Source organism: Staurois parvus, unplaced genomic scaffold (genome assembly GCF_062004578.1).
Source record: "Staurois parvus isolate SC_StPar_1 unplaced genomic scaffold, SC_StPar_1.0 ptg001245l, whole genome shotgun sequence".
NCBI lineage: Eukaryota > Metazoa > Chordata > Amphibia > Anura > Ranidae > Staurois > Staurois parvus.
The window spans coordinates 696,922-715,324 of NW_028319041.1; the positions used below are offsets into that span (position 1 = coordinate 696,922).

An 18,403-nucleotide genomic window follows, 5' to 3' on the forward strand; every position below is an offset into this window, starting at 1 on the left:
TTTTAAATGCAGAAAAACGCAGCAAAAACGCACTACATGCTTTTCTGCATCGTTCCCATTGAAGTCTATAGAACCAAAAATGCAAATGTTTTTTTAAAATAAGTTCCTGACCCTTTGATGTGTTTTGTATTTTTGACGTGTTTTTGATGCGTTGTGTTTTTTTTTTTCTTTTTTTTCTTGTTGCTAGGCAGATTTTAAATACAAAAAAATGCAGCAAAACGCAGTACATGCTTTTCTGCAGCGTTCCCATTTAAGTCTATAGAACCAAAAACGCAATGTTTTCTAAAAAAAAAAAGTCCATGACCCTTTGAGGCGTTTCTGCATTGCGTTTTGCGTTTTTGATGCGTTTTGTGTTTCTTTTTTTAATTTTTTTTCTTGTTGCTAGGCAGATTTTAAATGCAAAAATTCAGAAAAAAACACACTAAATGCTTTTCTGCAGCGTTCCCATTGAAGTCTATAGAACCAAAAACGCAACCTTTTTAAGAAAAAGTCCCTGACTCTTTGAGGCGTTTCCGCATTGCGTTATGTGTTTTTGATGCGTTTTGTGTTTTTTTTTTATTTTTCTTGTTGCTAGGCAGATTTTAAATACAAAATAACTCAGCAAAAATGCACTACATTTTCCGCAGCGTTCCCATTGAAGTCTATAGAACCAAAAACGCAACATTTTCTAAAAAAAGCACCTGACCCTTTGATGCGTATTGCATTGCGTTTTTTGTGGAGGGTTTTTTTCCTTGTTGCTAGGCAGATTTAAAAGGCAGAAAAAACGCACTACATGCTTTTCTGCAGCGTTCCCATTGAAGTCTATAGAACCAAAAATTCAACATTTTTTTTCAAAAAGTCCCAGACCCTTTGAGGCGTTTCTGCATTGCGTTTTGCGTTTTTGATGCATGTTGAGGTTTTTTTTTTCATTTTTTTAATTTTTCTTGTTGCTAGGCAGATTTTAAATTCAAACAAAATGCAGCAAAACACAGTACATGCTTTTCTGAAGCGTTCCCATTGAAGTCTATAGAAACAAAAACACAACGTTTTTAAAAAAAGTCCCTGACCGTTTAATGCGTTTTACTTTGCGTTTTTGACATATTTATGATGCGTTTTGTGTTTTTTTCATTTTTTTTCTTGCTGCTAGGCAGATTTTAAATGCAAAAAAAAAGCAGAAAAAACCCACTACATGCCTTTCTGCAGCGTTCCCATTGAAGTCTATAGAACCAAAAATGCAACTTTTTTAAAAAAAAAGTCCCTGACCGTTTGATGCGTTTTGCTTTGCGTTTTTGACATATTTTTGATGCGTTTTGTGTTTTTTTCATTTTTTTTCTTGCTGCTAGGCAGATTTTAAATGCAAAAAAAGGCAGAAAAAACACACTACATGCTTTTCTGCAGCGTTCCCATTGAAGTCTATAGAACCAAAAATGTAACATTTTTTAAAAAAAAAAAAGTCCCTGACCCTTTGAAGCTTTTCTGCATTGCGTTTTGGACGTGTTTTTGATGCGTTTGGTTGTTTTTTTTTTTTCTCTTTTTTTTTTTTTCTTGTTGCTAGGCAGATTTTTAAGTGCAAAAAAACTCAGCAAAAACGCACTTCATTTTCTGCAGCGTTCCCATTGAAGTCATTAGAACCAAAAACGCAATGTTTTAAAAAAAAAAGTCCCTGAACCTTTCCAAAAAACGCACCGGGTGAAAACGCGGAGATGTGAACGTGTCCCATAGGAAATCATGTTAAATGGACTGTACTGCGTTTCTGCAAAATGTGGCAGAAAATGCTTAGGTGTGAACTGGGGGTCAGTGAGCGTTCATGTGTACATTGTTTCCTTTTCTCCATAGAAAAAGAATGGGTCAAGTACTGGTGCTGACCTGTCATAAAATGGATGAAAGTCGCTGCTTTCTATGCATCTGAAACTATCGCATCACTTCCAGTGAGCCCAGAATGGTAAGTCAAGTATTCATTTTGAAGCCTTATCGCTCCATGCACACACTGGCGTTTTTTTTTAAGCTCCTAGAAGCTATCAGCATTTTTTTTCTGCTCCTAATAGCTAATCAATGTTCTCCAGGCACACTATTTCAGGCTATTAGCATTTTTTAAGCTTCTGCATCTAGGAGCAAAAATTGTTTTTGTAGAGATATTTGGAGCGTTTTTACAGCAGAAAAAAAAATGCTAAATGCTCCTAACAGCTTTTTTTTTTAGCTTTTTTCTTTATTCCATGCATACTAGCATTTTTTGGGTTTTTGTTTAAACTAAAAAAATCCACTGGATAGAAAACGCTGGTAATAGTGGGATTTTTTTTGTAGCATTTCAGTAGCGTTTAGGAGTCCTAGCATTTTTAAAGTACGGCTCCATGCACATTAGCATTTTTTCTGCTCTTAGACACTAAATCGTGCTCTCCCATGTGTCCGTGCTGCTACTTCAGGCTTGTAGCGCTTTTTTGAGCTTCAGCATCTAGGAGCAGAAAAAAAAATGGTAAAATCGCTAGGGAGGGAGGGAAGGAGAGAGGGGGGGGAGGAAGGGAGGGGAAGAGAGAGAGGGGGGAGAAAGGGAGGGGAAGAGAGAGAGGGGGGAGTGAGGGGGGGAGTGAGGGAGGGGGAGAGAGAGGGAGGGGAGAGGAGGGAGAGAGAGATGGAGGAGGGAGAGAGAGAGATGGAGGGTGGGGGAGAGAGAGGGAGGGGGAGAGAGAGGGAGGGGGAGAGAGAGGGAGGGGGAGAAAGGGGGGAGGGGGGAGAGAGGGGGGAGGGGGGGAGAGGAGGGAGAGAGAGATGGAGGAGGGAGAGGGAGAGATGGAGGGTGGGGGAGAGACAGTAGGGGGGAGAGGGGGGAGAGAAAGATGGAGGGGGAGAGGGGGGAGAGAAAGATGGAGGGGGAGAGGGAGAGAGAGAGATGGAGGGTGGGGAGTGGGGGAGAGGGAGATGGAGGGTGGGGAGGGGGAGAGAGATGGAGGGGGGGGGAGAGGGGGAGAGGGAGAGAGATGGAGGGGGGGGAGAGGGAGAGAGAGAGAGATGGAGGAGGGGAGAGAGAGAGAGAGAGGTGGAGGGTGGGGAGGGAGGGGGAGAGAGAGAGAGTATACTGTAGAGAGAGAGGAGGGAGAGAGAGATGGAGGGTGTGGGTGGGGAGAGGGAGAGAGAGGGTGGGGAGAGGGAGGGGGAGAGAGGGAGGGGGAGAGAGGGAGAGAGATGGAGGGGGGAGAGGGGGGAGAGAGCGAGAAAGAGATGGGGGGGAGAGAGAGGGGGAAGGGGGGAGAGAGGGAGGGGAGAGAGAGATGGCTAGAGAAGGAGAGAGAGAGGGGGGGCAGAGGGAGAGAGGGAGGGAGGAGAGAGATGGAGGGGGAGAGAGAGATGGGGGGAGAGAGAGAGATGGGGGGAGAGAGACAGAGGGGTGGGAGAGGAGGGGTCCATATTACAATCACTGTGCTCTGTATATAAGATGTATATCTGTGTATAAACTCAAAAGTCCCGGTTTGACTTCCATAGTTACATAGTTAGTCTGGCTGAAAAAAGACAAAAGTCCATCCAGTTCAACCAAAAAAAGAAGTGGTGATAATAGACGTGCATGTCCACAAGCCCTTTAAGCCTTGGTAACAATGGTCACCAGAACATAAATCTCCCCCGTGGGGACACGGACAGCAATAAAAGCCTTACAGGGGCTCTCTACTCCATCCAAAATGTAAAAAGAATATATATATATTTTAGATAAATGTTAGCCCCATACAAACCCCTCTCCAGTCTATTTTATGATTTGAACACATTTCTATACTGTCTATGATACTTTTATATTTGGCAGTTCATTTTACAGGACGAGGTTTTGGGGGGTCTACCACCCCCATTCTTATTGGTCCAAGCACTTCTGGTACTAAAAGGTTTAAGAAAACATCAAGAAAAAACAATCTGCAAAGAAAACAATCTCTGGAAACACGTTACATTGTTCTTCCAGGGCCACCAAATATCTGATGTCATAAGAGAAGACGTAACAGTTCCAATGTATCAATCTATACAATGTACCAATATACAGTGAGGAACAGAAGTATTTGAACCCCCTGCGATTTCTCAAGTTCTGCCACTTATAAATCATGGAGGGGTCTGACATTCACATTGTAGGTGCATTCCCACTCTGAGAGACAGAATTTAAAAAAAAATTCAGGAAATCCCATTGTATGATATGTAAAGAATATATTTGTCTCGCACTGCTGAACAGAAGTATTTGAACACCTGAGAAACAACAAGAATTCTGGCTCTCAAAGACCTGTTACTGCGCCTTTAAAAAGTCCACCTCTACTCCACTCATTAATGTAACTTAGTAGCACCTGTCTGAGCTCTTTAAAGACACCTGTCCACCCCACAGTCAGTCAGACACCAACTACTACCATGGGCAAGACCAAAGAGCTGTCAAAAGACACCAGAGACAAAATTGTGGACCTCGACAAGGCTGGAAAGGGCTACGGGGCAATTGCCAAGCAGCTTGGTGAAAATAGATCAACTGTTGGAGCAATTGTTAGAAAATGGAAGAGGCTAAAGACGACTGTCAGTCTCCCTCGGACTGGGGCTCCATGCAAGATGTCACCTCGTGGGGTATCACTGATGATAAGAAAGGTGAGGAATCAGCCCAGAACTACAAGGAAGGAGCTGGTCAATGACATGAAGAGAGCCGGGGCCACAGTTTCAAAGGTCACTGTCGGTAGAACACTACGCCGTCATAGTTTCCAATCATGCATTGCACGGAAGGTTCCCCTGCTCCAGTCATCACATGTCCAGGCCCGTCTGAAGTTTGCCAATGACCATCTGGATGATCCAGAGGAGGCATGGGAGAAAGTCATGTGGTCAGATGAGACCAAAGTAGAACCTTTTGGTCTAAACTTCACTCGTCGTGTTTGGAGGAAAAAGAAGGATGAGTTGCATCCCAAGAACACCATCCCTACTGTGAAGCATGGGGGTGGTAACATCATACTTTGGGGGTGCTTTTCTGCGAAGGGGACAGGACGACTGCACTGTATTAAGGAGAGGATGAATGGGGCCATTTATTGTCAGATTTTCAGCAACAACCTCCTTCCCTCAGTCAGAGCATTGAAGATGGGTCGTGGCTGGGTCTTCCAACATGACAACGACCCGAAGCACACAGCCAGGATAACCAAGGAGTGGCTCCGTAAGAAGCATGTCAAGGTTCTGGAGTGGCCTAGCCAGTCTCCAGACCTAAATCCAATAGAACATCTTTGGAGGGAGCTGAAACTCCATGTTGCTCAGCGACAGCCCCGAAACCTGACAGATCTAGAGGAGATCGGTGTGGAGGAGTCGGCCAAAATCCCTGTTGCAGTGCAAACCTGGTCAAGAACTACAGGAAACGTCTGACCTCTGTAATTGCAAACAAAGGCTTCTGTACCAAATATTAACACGGATCTTCTCAGGGGTTCAAATACTTCTGTTCAGCAGTGCGAGACAAATACATTCTTTACAAATCATACAATGGGATTTCCTGAATTCTGTCCTCAGAGTGGGAATCCCCTGCAATGTGAATGTCAGACCCTCCATGATGGAGAAGTGGGAGAACTTGCAGAATCGCAGGGGGTTCAAATACTTCTGTTCCTCACTGTATATAACGTATCTATCAGTTTCTAGGTAATAAGAGCTGCTCAGTCAATATCACCAATCATAATAACTACCTGCTGTGCCAAACCAACTGAAAATACTAAAAAAATAAACATTTTGGGTATTACTCTGTGGAATCATCTATTTCTCAAAATCCCAATTTTATAAGATAGAGACCGGGCAGTTTGCATATCTCTGTTTGTGTAATTCCTTCACAGCAATGAGGCTCCATTCACTCTGCTGTGACTCCAAAGTCATGCAAGTTGCTTGGGATTTCCTTGAGACTTCCTTGCAACTTTTGTGATTTAAAGTGTTACTAAGCCCAGGACCCTGCATTCACTATATCCGCTCTCCCAGGACCCGGCATTCACTATATCTTGTCTCCCTGGAACCTGCATTCACTATATCTGGTCTCCCCAGACCCTGCATTCACTATATCTGGTCTCCTCAGACCCCGCATTCACTATATCCGCTCTCCCAGGACCCTGCATTCACTATATCTGCTCTCCCCAGACCCTGCATTCACTATATCTGGTCTCCCCAGACCCTGCATTCACTATATCTGGTCTCCCCAGACCTTACATTCACTATATCCGCTCTCCCCGGACCCTGCATTCACTATATCCGCTCTCCCCGGACCCTGCATTCACTATATCTTGTCTCCCTGGAACCTGCATTCACTATATCTGGTCTCCCCAGACCTTACATTCACTATATCCGCTCTCCCAGGACCCTGCATTCACTATATCTTGTCTCCCTGGAACCTGCATTCACTATATCTGGTCTCCCCAGACCCTGCATTCACTATATCTGGTCTCCCCAGATCTTACATTCACTATATCCGCTCTCCCAGGACCCTGCATTCACTATATCCGCTCTCCCCGGACCCTGCATTCACTATATCCGCTCTCCCCGGACCCTGCATTCACTATATCTTGTCTCCCTGGAACCTGCATTCACTATATCTGGTCTCCCCGGACCCCGCATTCACTATATCTGGTCTCCCCGGACCCTGCACTCACTATATCCGCTCTCCCCGGACCCTGCATTCACTATATCCGCTCTCCCCGGACCCTGCATTCACTATATCCGCTCTCCCCAGACCCTGCATTTGCTATAACCGCTCTCCCCGGACCCTGCATTCACTATATCTTGTCTCCCTGAACCCTGTATTCACTATATCCGTTCTCCCCGGACCCCACATTCACTATATCCGCTCTCCCCGGACCCCGCATTCACTATATCTGCTCTCCCCAGACCCCGCATTCACTATATCCGCTCTCCCCGGACCCTGCATTCACTATATCTGCTCTCCCCGGACCCTGCATTCACTATATCCGCTCTCCCTGGACCCTGCATTCACTATATCCGCTCTCCCCGGACCCCACATTCACTATATCCGCTCTCCCCGGACCCTGCATTCACTATATCTGCTCTCCCCGGACCCTGCATTCACTATATCTTGTCTCCCTGGAACCTGCATTCACTATATCTGGTCTCCCCGGACCCTGCATTCACTATATCTGGTCTCCCCGGACCCTGCATTCACTATATCTTGTCTCCCTGGAACCTGCATTCACTATATCTGGTCTCCCCGGACCCCGCATTCACTATATCTGGTCTCCCCGAACCCTGCACTCACTATATCCGCTCTCCCCGGACCCTGCACTCACTATATCCGCTCTCCCCGGACCCTGCATTCACTATATCCGCTCTCCCCGGACCCTGCATTCACTATATCCGCTCTCCCCAGACCCCGCATTCACTATATCTTGTCTCCCGTAACCCTGTATTCACTATATCCGTTCTCCCCGGACCCCACATTCACTATATCCGCTCTCCCCGGACCCCGCATTCACTATATCTGCTCTCCCCAGACCCCGCATTCACTATATCCGCTCTCCCCGGACCCCGCATTCACTATATCTGCTCTCCCCGGACCCTGCATTCACTATATCCGCTCTCCCCGGACCCTGCATTCACTATATCCGCTCTCCCCGGACCCCACATTCACTATATCCGCTCTCCCCGGACCCTGCATTCACTATATCTGCTCTCCCCGGACCCTGCATTCACTATATCCGCTCTCCCTGGACCCTGCATTCACTATATCCGCTCTCCCCGGACCCCACATTCACTATATCCACTCTCCCCGGACCCCGCATTCACTATATCCGCTCTCCCCGGACCCCGCATTCACTATATCCGCTCTCCCCAGACCCTGCATTTGCTATATCCGCTCTCCCTGGACCCTGCATTCACTATATCCGCTCTCCCCAGACCCTGCATTTGCTATATCCGCTCTCCCTGGACCCCGCATTCACTATATCCGCTCTCCCCGGACCCTGCATTCACTATATCTGCTCTCCCCGGACCCTGCATTCACTATATCCGCTCTCCCCGGACCCTGCATTCACTATATCTGCTCTCCCACGACCCTGCATTCACTATATCTGCTCTCCCACAGTACACACAACATGGAAATGCAATTATTTTAGTAAATATAAACTGCTAAATACCTTTTTTTATCAGCAGTATATAGCAGTCTTTTGGCTTCTATCAGTGTCCGGCAGAGCACTGGTTAAAGCTAGTAGGAGGAAATTTCAGTTTGCTCTAGGAGGATGCAGAACACCTGACCTCTGTTTGGACCTAACCTGATTGGCCCTGTGCTGATCGCATGCACTCTCCCAAGAAAAAAAAAACTTCTCTAGCATTTCACACCAAACTGAGCACAAGAAAAAAAAAACTTCTTTACCATTTCACACCAAACTGAGCATGTGCAGAGTGTCTCCATACATAAATCTTATCAGGAGATAAGAGAGGGACACTGGGAGAAGGGGAAGATCAGAGAAGACAGGATCAAACAGCATTTTTACACAATTCACAGGATTAACCCCTTAGATTCCACAGTGAGTATAACAAGCATGCTTTGCTGCATCTACAGACTGATTGTACTGCGGGGGGTTTAGTAACACTTTTACATTGCAGTCTACAGCACTCAAGTCACACCGCAGTTGCAGAGAAGTGGTGCAGGAACCTTTTTTTCTTTTGTCGCTGTGACTTGAGTCGCTTGGATTAAGATGGCACCCATCGAAATGCGTCAACTTGTCATGTGACTTTGTGTAAATCGGGGCTTATAGATTTGTATGGACTGAATGAAATCATAATATGGTCAGCACAGACATACATATCCCGACTTGATTAGCAACAACTATCATTGAAATAGTAACATATATATATACAGTTGTGTTCAAAGTAATAGCCGTCAGACATCACTAACCGGATCAATCGCTGTTTTTGGTAGAAATGATATTTCTACATGGCAAATAATTTCCTAGCAGGTGTAGTAGAGTAATAGAAATCCAACAGACCCAACAGTCATGACATGCATGCTGCTGATTCTGTGTCATTGAATCACTAATTGAAAGGGGCGTGTTCAATATAATAGCAGTGTGGAGTTCTATTAGGGAGGTCATTCATTCTTTGAAAAACAGGTGGCAATTATTGCCCTTATTTAAGGAAGGAAGGCAGCAAATGTTGGACATGCTGGTTACAGTGCATTTCTCTCTGAAATTCTGAGGAAAATGGGTCGTTCCAGACATTGTTCAGAAGAACAGCGTACCTTGATTAAAAAGCTGATTGGAGAGGAGAAAACATATAAAGAAGTGCAGAAAATGATCGGCTGCTCAGCTAAAATGATCGCAAATGCTTTAAAATGGCAACCAAAATCTGAAAGACGCGGAAGAAAGCGAAAAACTACCATTGGAATGGATAGAAGAATAGCCAAAATGGGGCGGACTCAGCCAACAATCAGCTCCAGGAAGATGAAAGAAGGTGTGACGTTCCCTGTGAGGACTGTTACAATTAGAAGACGCCGATGTGAAGCCAAGCTATCTGCAAGAAGTCCCCGCAAAGTCCCACTGTTGGGAAAAAGACGTGTGCTGAAGAGGTTACAATCTGCCAAAGAGCACATTGACTGGCCTAAAGAGAAATGGCGCAACATTTTGTGGACTGATGAAAGTAAGATTGTTCTTTTTGGGTCTAGTGGGCGGAGACAGTTTGTCAGACGACCCCCAAACACTGAATTCAAGCCACAGTACACTGTGAAGACCGTGAAGCATGGTGGTGCAAGCATCATGATATGGGGATGTTTCTCATACTACGGTGTTGGGCCTATTTATCACATACCAGGGATCATGGATCAGTTTGAATCCATCAGAATACTTGAAGAGGTCATAATGCCTTATGCTGAAGAGGAAATGCCCTTGAAATGGGTGTTCCAACAAGACAACGACCCCAAACACACCAGTAAACGGGCAACATCTTGGTTCCAGACCAACAAGATGGGCGTTATGGAGTGGCCAGCCCAATCCCCGGATCTTCATCCAATAGAAAACTTGTGGGGTGACATCAAAAATGTCGTTTCTGAGGCAAAACCAAGAAATAGAGAAGAACTGTGGAATGTGGTCCAATCATCCTGGGCTGGAATACCTGATCACAGGGGCCAGAAGTTGGGGGACTCCATGCAACACAGATGTACAGCAGTTCTCAGAAACAGTGCGACTACAACCAAATATTCATGAAGTCATTCAAAGGAAAGCAAAATCTTCAAACATTTCTCAGTTTATATAGTGAATGTTTGAGTTTGTAAAGAAGAATACAAATACTGCGATTTTTTTGAACCGTCTAATATTCACTTTTCTTCCATTTTTTTAGAGGAACAACACAAATTTGATGTATTTTTCTTCATGTTGTGATTTGGAATAGAATGTGTCGTGTTCCCAATGCATTTGTGTGGATGGAAATAAAAGCTATTAGAAGGATTTTCAGCTTTATTCACTTTTTTCAACACACTGCTATTATTTTGAACACAACTGTATACACACACACAATATATTGCCCAAAGTATTGGCCCGCCTGCGTTTCCACGGAAATGAACTTTAATGGTTTCTTGTAGCAATTGTGCACACAGAGATGGACGCGGTAATCCATCTTGCTAAGGATCCTCCACCTTGTATCATTCTCTCCCTCCAATCCCCCTCCCTCAGGAATGTGGTCTGTATGTATGCTGAGATCACAGGCATCAGGCCCAGCAGGGTAGCTTCATGGTTATAAACCCCAATTAGCCTGGGCCCAGGATGTCTGTGAAACTCTTATTTATTTATTATTTATTTCAGGTACTTATATATCGCCATCGATGTACGCAGCACTTTCCATATATATTGTACATTCATATCAGTCCCTAACCCTCAAGGAGCATACAATCTAACGTCCCTAACTCACATTCATACATACACATACTAGGGCCACTTTAGACAGGAGCCAATTCACCTACCAGCATGTCTTTGGAGTGTGGGAGGAAACCGGAGTACCCAGAGGAAGCCCACGCAGGCACAGGGAGAACATGCAAACTCCAGGCAGGTGGTGTCGTGGTTGGGATTTCGAACCCACGACCCTAGTGCTGCAAGGCGGAAGTGCTAACCATTTAGCCACTGTGCCGCCCACCTCTTGATCTGAAGCGAATCGTAAAGCCATAAACCAGTCCTTCACTGGACTTCAAACGCATTCCGAGATAGCCGTAAACCAGACATCACATTTAAAACCCACTTTTCCATATAATTTCATATCTTAAGCTAGGAAATAGCTACAATGAAGCTACAATGAAGCTACAATGAATATTCGGATAGCTCAGTTTAATGTGAGTCGCCTGATATCTTACACCCCTAGTTGAAGTCTACAGGAGAGCAGAAAGCCATATAGTTCTAGCTGAAATAGTAAGATATGGCATGTTTGATATCTAGACGTTCAGCAGATGATTCTGCATATTAATCTACTAGTGGCTAGGCTGCTACATGTCCCTAGGGAAGGTTATTCACCATGGTATAACTTGGGAGGGATTTGGTCATAGCCTGAGTTCCCCGTCTACAACACCCCTCCCCAAATGAGGAGATTGGTTCTCTGCTTTAAGGAGACACCCTGCTGAGTTCCTAGAAAAGAGGTTGTCAGGTTTGGAGAAGTAAGATGAAGACTTCTCCCTTTTTAACATTGGAACCAACTTTGGGAGAAAAGACACCCTTTTGCTCTGACACTTGAACGCTGCTTAAACCAAGGCTGACGGCAAGTATTCTACCTACCTAAACTTCTTTCTGTTATCTTTTTGCTGTGTTATTGCTCTCTGTATTTATATATATATATATTGGCTACATCTTTTTCTGTAAATACTTTTGTTGCACCATTTTTACCTTTTTAGTAATAAATCTTATTTTCTGAAAAGTGTTGAACTGTTTCTAAAGCTCTTTAATGCAAGCTAAGAATCCCTGCCTCTGAAGAGCAATACTGTGTGTGTGTTTTAAACCTTTATATACATCTGCCTGTGGTGACAGTGTGTATACAGACGATTATTCAAGCATCATAGTGTTACTGCTAATATCGCCGAGTTTCCTCTTTCTCTGTACAAAAAAGAGGTGGTGGCAGTGTGAAGGGTTAATTGCGTAATTAACCTGACCCAGTAACAATCGCTCAGGCTGCCGGTACATAGATTGTGGTCCATTAGCTGGAAAATCGTTGTGCAGGGTCCAGCTGAGCGTGGCATTGTTACGCACGTGACATCGCGGTTTTAGATTGGCTAGTCCTTCGGTCACGAGTTGGTGAGAAGGGCTGGGGGTCTGACGCCGCGCACCGTCACACATCCCAGTCGAATGCAGGCCATACACGGGTTGAATTCAGAGCAAATTTTCTTTAGAAAATCGGACGTTTTGTGCATTTTGTAACCCGATGGTCCCGCCATTGATTTAGAAATTCAAACAACCGAGCCTTCAATTTCCCATTGTGTTGCTGTAGAAAAGAATTTTCAGGGCCAAGAATGTTCTCTTCTTTCCAGCTCACAGCTCGTTTCTTTTTCGTTTATAATTCTTGCACGATTCTCCCATCATTGATTCAAAATTGGTTAGTTTTTCAAAAAATTCCAACATGCCCAATCACTGAAATTTGATGATCGCTCAAAATTGGCCATTTCTGCAACCCACTAATGGTGCAAAATTCAAAAGAAAATTCTTAGAAAAGATTTTTGAAAGAAAATTATTTCGGAATTCGACCAGTTCATGGCCGGCTTTAGTCCTTAGGGTTCAATATTGGGTTGGCCCCGCCCTTTGCAGCTATAACAGCTTCAACTCTTCTGGGAAGGCCGTCCACAAGGTTTAGGAGGGTGTCTATGGGAAGGTTGGACCATTCTTCCAGAAGCACATTTGTCAGGTCAGGCACTGATGTCGGGGGAGGAGGCCTGGCTCGCAGTCTCCACTCTAATTCATCCCAAAGGTGTTCTATGGGGTTGAGGTCAGGACTCTGTGCAGGCCAGTCAAGTTCCTCCACCCCAAACTGGCTCCTCCATGTCTTTATGGACCTTGCTTTGTGTACTGGTGCGCAGTCATGTTGGAACAGGAAGGGGCCATCCCCAAACTCTTCCCACAAAGTTGACTTAAGAGTTCCCTTCACTGGAACTAGGGGGCCAAGCCCAACCCCTAAAAAACAACCCCACACCATATTCCCCCCCCCCCCACCAATCTTTACACTTGGCACTATGCAGTCAGGCAAGTACCGTTCTCCTAGCAACCGCCAAACCCAGACATGTCAATCGGATTGCCAGACAGAGAAGCGTGATTGGTCCCTCCAGAGAACACGTCTCCATGCCCTAGAGTCCAGTGGCGGCGTGCTTTACACCATGGCATCTGCCGCTTTGCATTGCACTTGGTGATGGAAGGCTTGGATGCAGCTGCTCGGCCATGGATACCCATTCCATGAAGCTCTCTACGCACTGTTGTTGGGCTCATCTGAAGTCCACATGAAGTTTGGAGGTCTTTAGCTATTGACTCTGCAGACAGTTGATGACTTCTGCGCACTGTGCGCTTCAGCATGCGCTGACCCCACTCTGTCATGTGACATGGCCTACCACTTGGTGGCTGAGTTGCTGTTCCCAGTTGCTTCCACTTTGTTATAATCCCACTAACAGTTGAGTGTGGAATATTTAGTAGCCAGGAAATGTCATGGATGGACTTATTGCCCAGGTGACCACCTATCACGGGACCACGCTTGGAGTCACTGAGCTCCTGAGAGCGACCCATTCTTTCACCAATGTTTGTAGAAGCAGTCTGCATGCCTAGGGGCTTGATTGTATACACCTGTGTCCATGGAGGGGATTGGAGCACCTGAATCACATGATTGGGAGGGGATTGGAACACCTGAATCACATGATTGGGAGGGGATTGGAACACCTGAATCACATGATTGGGAGGGGATTGGAACACCTGAATCACGTGATTTGGAGGGGATTGGAACACCTGAATCACATGATTTGGAGGGGATTGGAACACCTGAATCACATGATTGGGAGGGGATTGGAGCACCTGAATCACATGATTGGGAGGGGATTGGAACACCTGAATCACATGATTTGGAGGGGATTGGAACACCTGAATCACATGATTGGGAGGGGATTGGAGCACCTGAATCACATGATTGGGAGGGGATTGGAACACCTGAATCACATGATTGGGAGGGGATTGAAGCACCTGAATCACATGATTGGGAGGGGATTGAAGCACCTGAATCACATGATTTGGAGGGCGGGGACAATACTTTCGGCAATATACTGTGTATACAAGGGGCGTTCAAGTCAAACTGGGACTAATGCTGCCCAATTTCCTTTAGATTTACCTTCAACTATCAAAGGTCGGCATAACTGGATACAACTGAAAGTGTTGTTCATGTTTAACCTCATATTATGTGGTTTTTGGTAAATCTAAAGCAAAAATCTCAAGAACATTGAATAATGTATGGCCAGCCTTAGTACTGCTTGGACCTTGAGTCCGGGTTCACATATATGCGGTGCGGTATATCGCATGTAATTCACACAGGAACCGCACCGCATTCCTGTACCAATCACATGCGATTTGTGTGCGGTGCGATCGGAGCCGTACATTATGTATGGTTCTAACCGCACCAAAAGCATGCAGGACCCTTTCTTGGGTCCGCACTAGAATCGGATGACACGGGTATTCACACCAATGAGATCCGATTCTTCACATCGCACCGCGTTTTGCGACCCACTTTCAGGGTGTTGTTAGCATCCACACCCGCAGCGGTTCGCATGAACGGGGTGCGATTCTGATGCGGTGCGGAACTCACACAGAAAACACTGCAAATTCAGTGTGAACCCGGGCTGACCCTCAGTTCTTATCTGTGCAGGTGGTGACGTTGCAAGACCCGCACCAATACCTGCAGCTGCACCACCCGCACAGAGGAATGCGGGACATTAATGCCGGGTTCACATACATGCGGTGCAGAATATCTCATGATTCGCACAGGAACCGCACCGTATTCCTGCGCCAATCACATGCGATTTGTGTGCGGTGCGATCGGAGACGTACATTTTGTATGGTTCAAATCGCACCGCACGCGCACCAACAACATGCAGGACCCTTTTTTTGGTCCGCACTAGAATCGGATCGTATGAGTGTTCACACCTATGAGATCCGATTCTACACATCGCACCGCGTTTTGCAGACCAATGTCGGGTGTTGTTAACTTAATATACACCAACGCAGCGGTTCGCATGAACGGGGTGCGATTTTGATGTGGTGCGGAATTCGCACAGAAAATGCTGCGAATTCCGCACCGCATCAGCATGAACCAGGTGCGGACTGACAGCTCATGGGGCCCCCGGGCAATAGGGGATCATGGGGCCCCTGTGTCCTTGCCCAAGAACCCCAGAATAGCTGAAGCGCTCTTCAGAGGAGAGACTTTCATTCTCTTTATCCACATCTGTACATAGTTGCTGAAGAGTTTGTCCTCAAGTTCCTACAGTTCCTTGCAGGGACGGACTGTCAACTCATGGGGCCCCCGGGCAATAGGGGATCATGGGGCTCCTGTATCCTTGCCCAAACTCAAAAAAGCCCATGAAAAAGGTACCAGGGGCATCTCATTGGGCCCCCTACTGACCCCGGGCCCTTTTTGACATTCGGCCGATTTTGCTGGCAATGATGGGCAAATCAGCCGATCGTTTTACCGATACAAAATCCACTCATGAGCCGTGACCTGCAAGGGTAGTTATGGGGTGAACTTTATGCTTTAGTCGGCCAATTTTTTTAATAGTTGGTGGTAACGTCGGCCGAACGATTTTTTTGAAAAATCGGCCGATGTTCAACCCGTCTATGTGAACCGAGGGTAAATCTGGTGCAGCTGTGCATGGCAGCCAATCGGCTTCTCCCTTCAGTTTGTTCGATGAATCTTTGACAATAAAACCTGGATGCTGATTGGCTATCGTGCAAAGCTGCACCACATTTTGCACTCTCTGCTTTTAGTAAATCGACCCCCCCATGTGTGGCATATTGATCGACCTGGTTGTCAAGTATAGATCAATCAGAAAAGAAATCAATAGCTTCTTGGGAAGTGCATTGGCCACCATAGCAGTCACACCCAACAGCTAATGAGGAACTACAAGTCCCAGCATTACCTGCCAACCAACCAGCTGGCGGAGGTTCAGCAATGCCACACCCACTTGACCATGGAGCATTAATTAACCCTTTCAAGTAACAATTCGATAAGTCCCCAGCAGGGTCGGACTGACAACTCATGGGGCCCCCAGGCAATAGAGGATCATGGGGCCCCTTTTTCCTCGCCAACACCCAAAAAATCCTATGAAAAAGCCAATGAAAGGTACCAGGGGCATCTCATGGGGCCCCCTACTGACCCTGGGCCCTCAGGCAGTGCCCGAGTGCTCGAATCAGGGGTGGACTGACAACTCATGGGGCCCCCGGGCAATAGGGGATCATGGGGCCCCTGTGTCCTTGCCCAAACTCAAAAAAAGCCTATGAAAAAGGTACCATCGGCATCTCATGGGGCCCCCTACTGACCCCGGGCCCTAGGGCAGTCCCCGAGTTTCCAATGGTTAGTCCGCCCCTGTACCAGGAGCATCTCATGGGGCCCCCTACTGACCCCGGGCCCTCGGGCAGTGCCCGAGTATCCAAATGGTCAGTCCGCCCCTATACCAGGGGCATCTCATGGGGCCCCCTTCAGACCCCGGGCCCTCGGGCAGTGCCCGAGTTTCCAAATGCTCAATCCGCCCCTGTACCAGGGGCATCTCATGGGGCCCCCTACTGACCCCGGGCCCTCGGGCAGTGCCCGAGTATCCAAATGGTCAGTCCGCCCCTGTACCAGGGGCATCTCATGGGGTCCCCTACTGACCTCGGGCCCTCAGGCAGTGCCCGAGTATCCAAATGGTCAGTCCGCCCCTGTACCAGGGGCATCTCATGGGGCCCCCTACTGACCCCGGGCCCTCAGGCAGTGCCCGAGTGCTCGAATGGTCAGTCCGCCCCTGGTCCCCAGTTATTACAAGTTTCACCTTACCTGATTTTTTGTCGTTCTTCAGACCTCTTCTGGGTTCCGGAGTTCGTTGGGCGCAGTAGCAGACAGCCCCCCGCCGCTCATGGGGACAGCTCTCCGTCCTTCAGAATTTTTTGGGAAAGTTTTTGTAGATCCCAGATGGTTTGTCTCTTTCTTTTAGATCCAGTTTTGGGGGGACAAAAAAAAAAAAAAGGACCGAATTTCTTTTTGTAGGGTTCAGGCTGATCCCCCCCCTCCCAGAATATCAGCGTGTCCTCTTGTGCGGCAGCAGCGAGAAAGAAAAGTCATCTGAAGGGTACCCAGGGAGCCCCTGCGATGGGTGGGAGGGTGTCTGGTGTCTGCAGGCTTCCAGCTTCCAAAATAGACCTTGGTGTCACTTACTGTGGAGCCTGCATTTCATGTGATAGAGGGATGGGGGGGGGAGGGGAGGGGGTCAGGCTGTTCCTCTATTTATTTACAAGGAGGAACAATCACAGGAGGGGGGCTGACATAAGGAAGGACAGGTGGACCGTACAGTGCGAAACGCCCCGCATTCCAACCGCGCTTTTGTTCCAGCAAATTCAAGAAACGTGTTCAAATAAACGGAGGTGCGTTAGAAAGGCGATAGGTTGCGGCTCACCAGTCCTGAAGCCAGGTTTGCGCCTAGCGTTTCGTCAACGTGCGTTTTCGTAAGCGGGTTTTAAGTCTGTTCGCATTTTCGGGCTACGCGTGCAAAGCGACTCATTCATTTCAGTGGGCTGCTCTAGCGCGTGTAACTTTTTGGCCGTCGACCTTTTGACGAGCGTTTTGGCACGTTTGTCGCATTTATTTATTTAATTTAATGTTATTATTATTTAATGTATTATTAAAGTATCATTTTTTGGTGCTAATTAATTTTTATCCAATTTGTTAATGATAACAAGAAAAGCAGTAAAATAGATCCTTTGCAGCCAGCAAAAATAGACCCCCCCCCAGCAACAATAGACCCCCCCCCCAGCAACAATGGATTCCTCCAGAAACAATGGACTTGACCGCAACAATAGATTCCCCAAATAACAATAGACCCCGGTCACCAACAATAGATCTCCCAGTCCAGCAGCCAGCATTAAAAGACCCTCCAGCAGCCAGCTACAAAGACCCCTCCCTCAACAGTAGATCCCTTCCAACATCATTGAGTCCCCCAGCAGCAACAATAGACCTCCCCACTGTCCCTTGGTTCCATGCCCTACCCACTTCCCAGCACCATCCAGCAGCCAGCTACAACAATTCCTCCCTCAACAGTAGATCCTTTCCAACAACATTTAATTCCCCAGCAGCAACAATAGACCTCCCCACTGTCCCTTGGTTCCGTGCCCTACCCACTTCCCAGCACCCTCCAGCAGCCAGCTACAACAGACCCCCTACCTCAACAGTAGATCCCGTCCAACACCATTGAATCCCCCATCAGCAACAATAGACCTCCACAATG

At 46.8% G+C, this 18,403-nt stretch overlaps 1 protein-coding gene across 34 annotated transcripts in view; it reads right to left on the reverse strand.

The window, feature by feature from the left end:
* The window catches only part of OBSCN (obscurin, cytoskeletal calmodulin and titin-interacting RhoGEF), a 518,757-nt gene extending 501,573 nt beyond the window's left edge, over positions 1-17,184 (reverse strand). For 6 of the 34 annotated variants that reach the window (XM_089660456.1, XM_089660451.1, XM_089660448.1 and 3 more), the window contains exon 1: positions 16,960-17,183. The gene's annotated coding sequence lies outside the window, so the exon portion shown is untranslated. Of the gene's footprint in view, positions 1-16,959 lie in introns of all 34 variants that reach the window. The other 28 variants (XM_089660461.1, XM_089660462.1, XM_089660454.1 and 25 more) reach the window with 8 other exon arrangements.
* Positions 17,185-18,403: the final 1,219 nt, after the last annotated feature.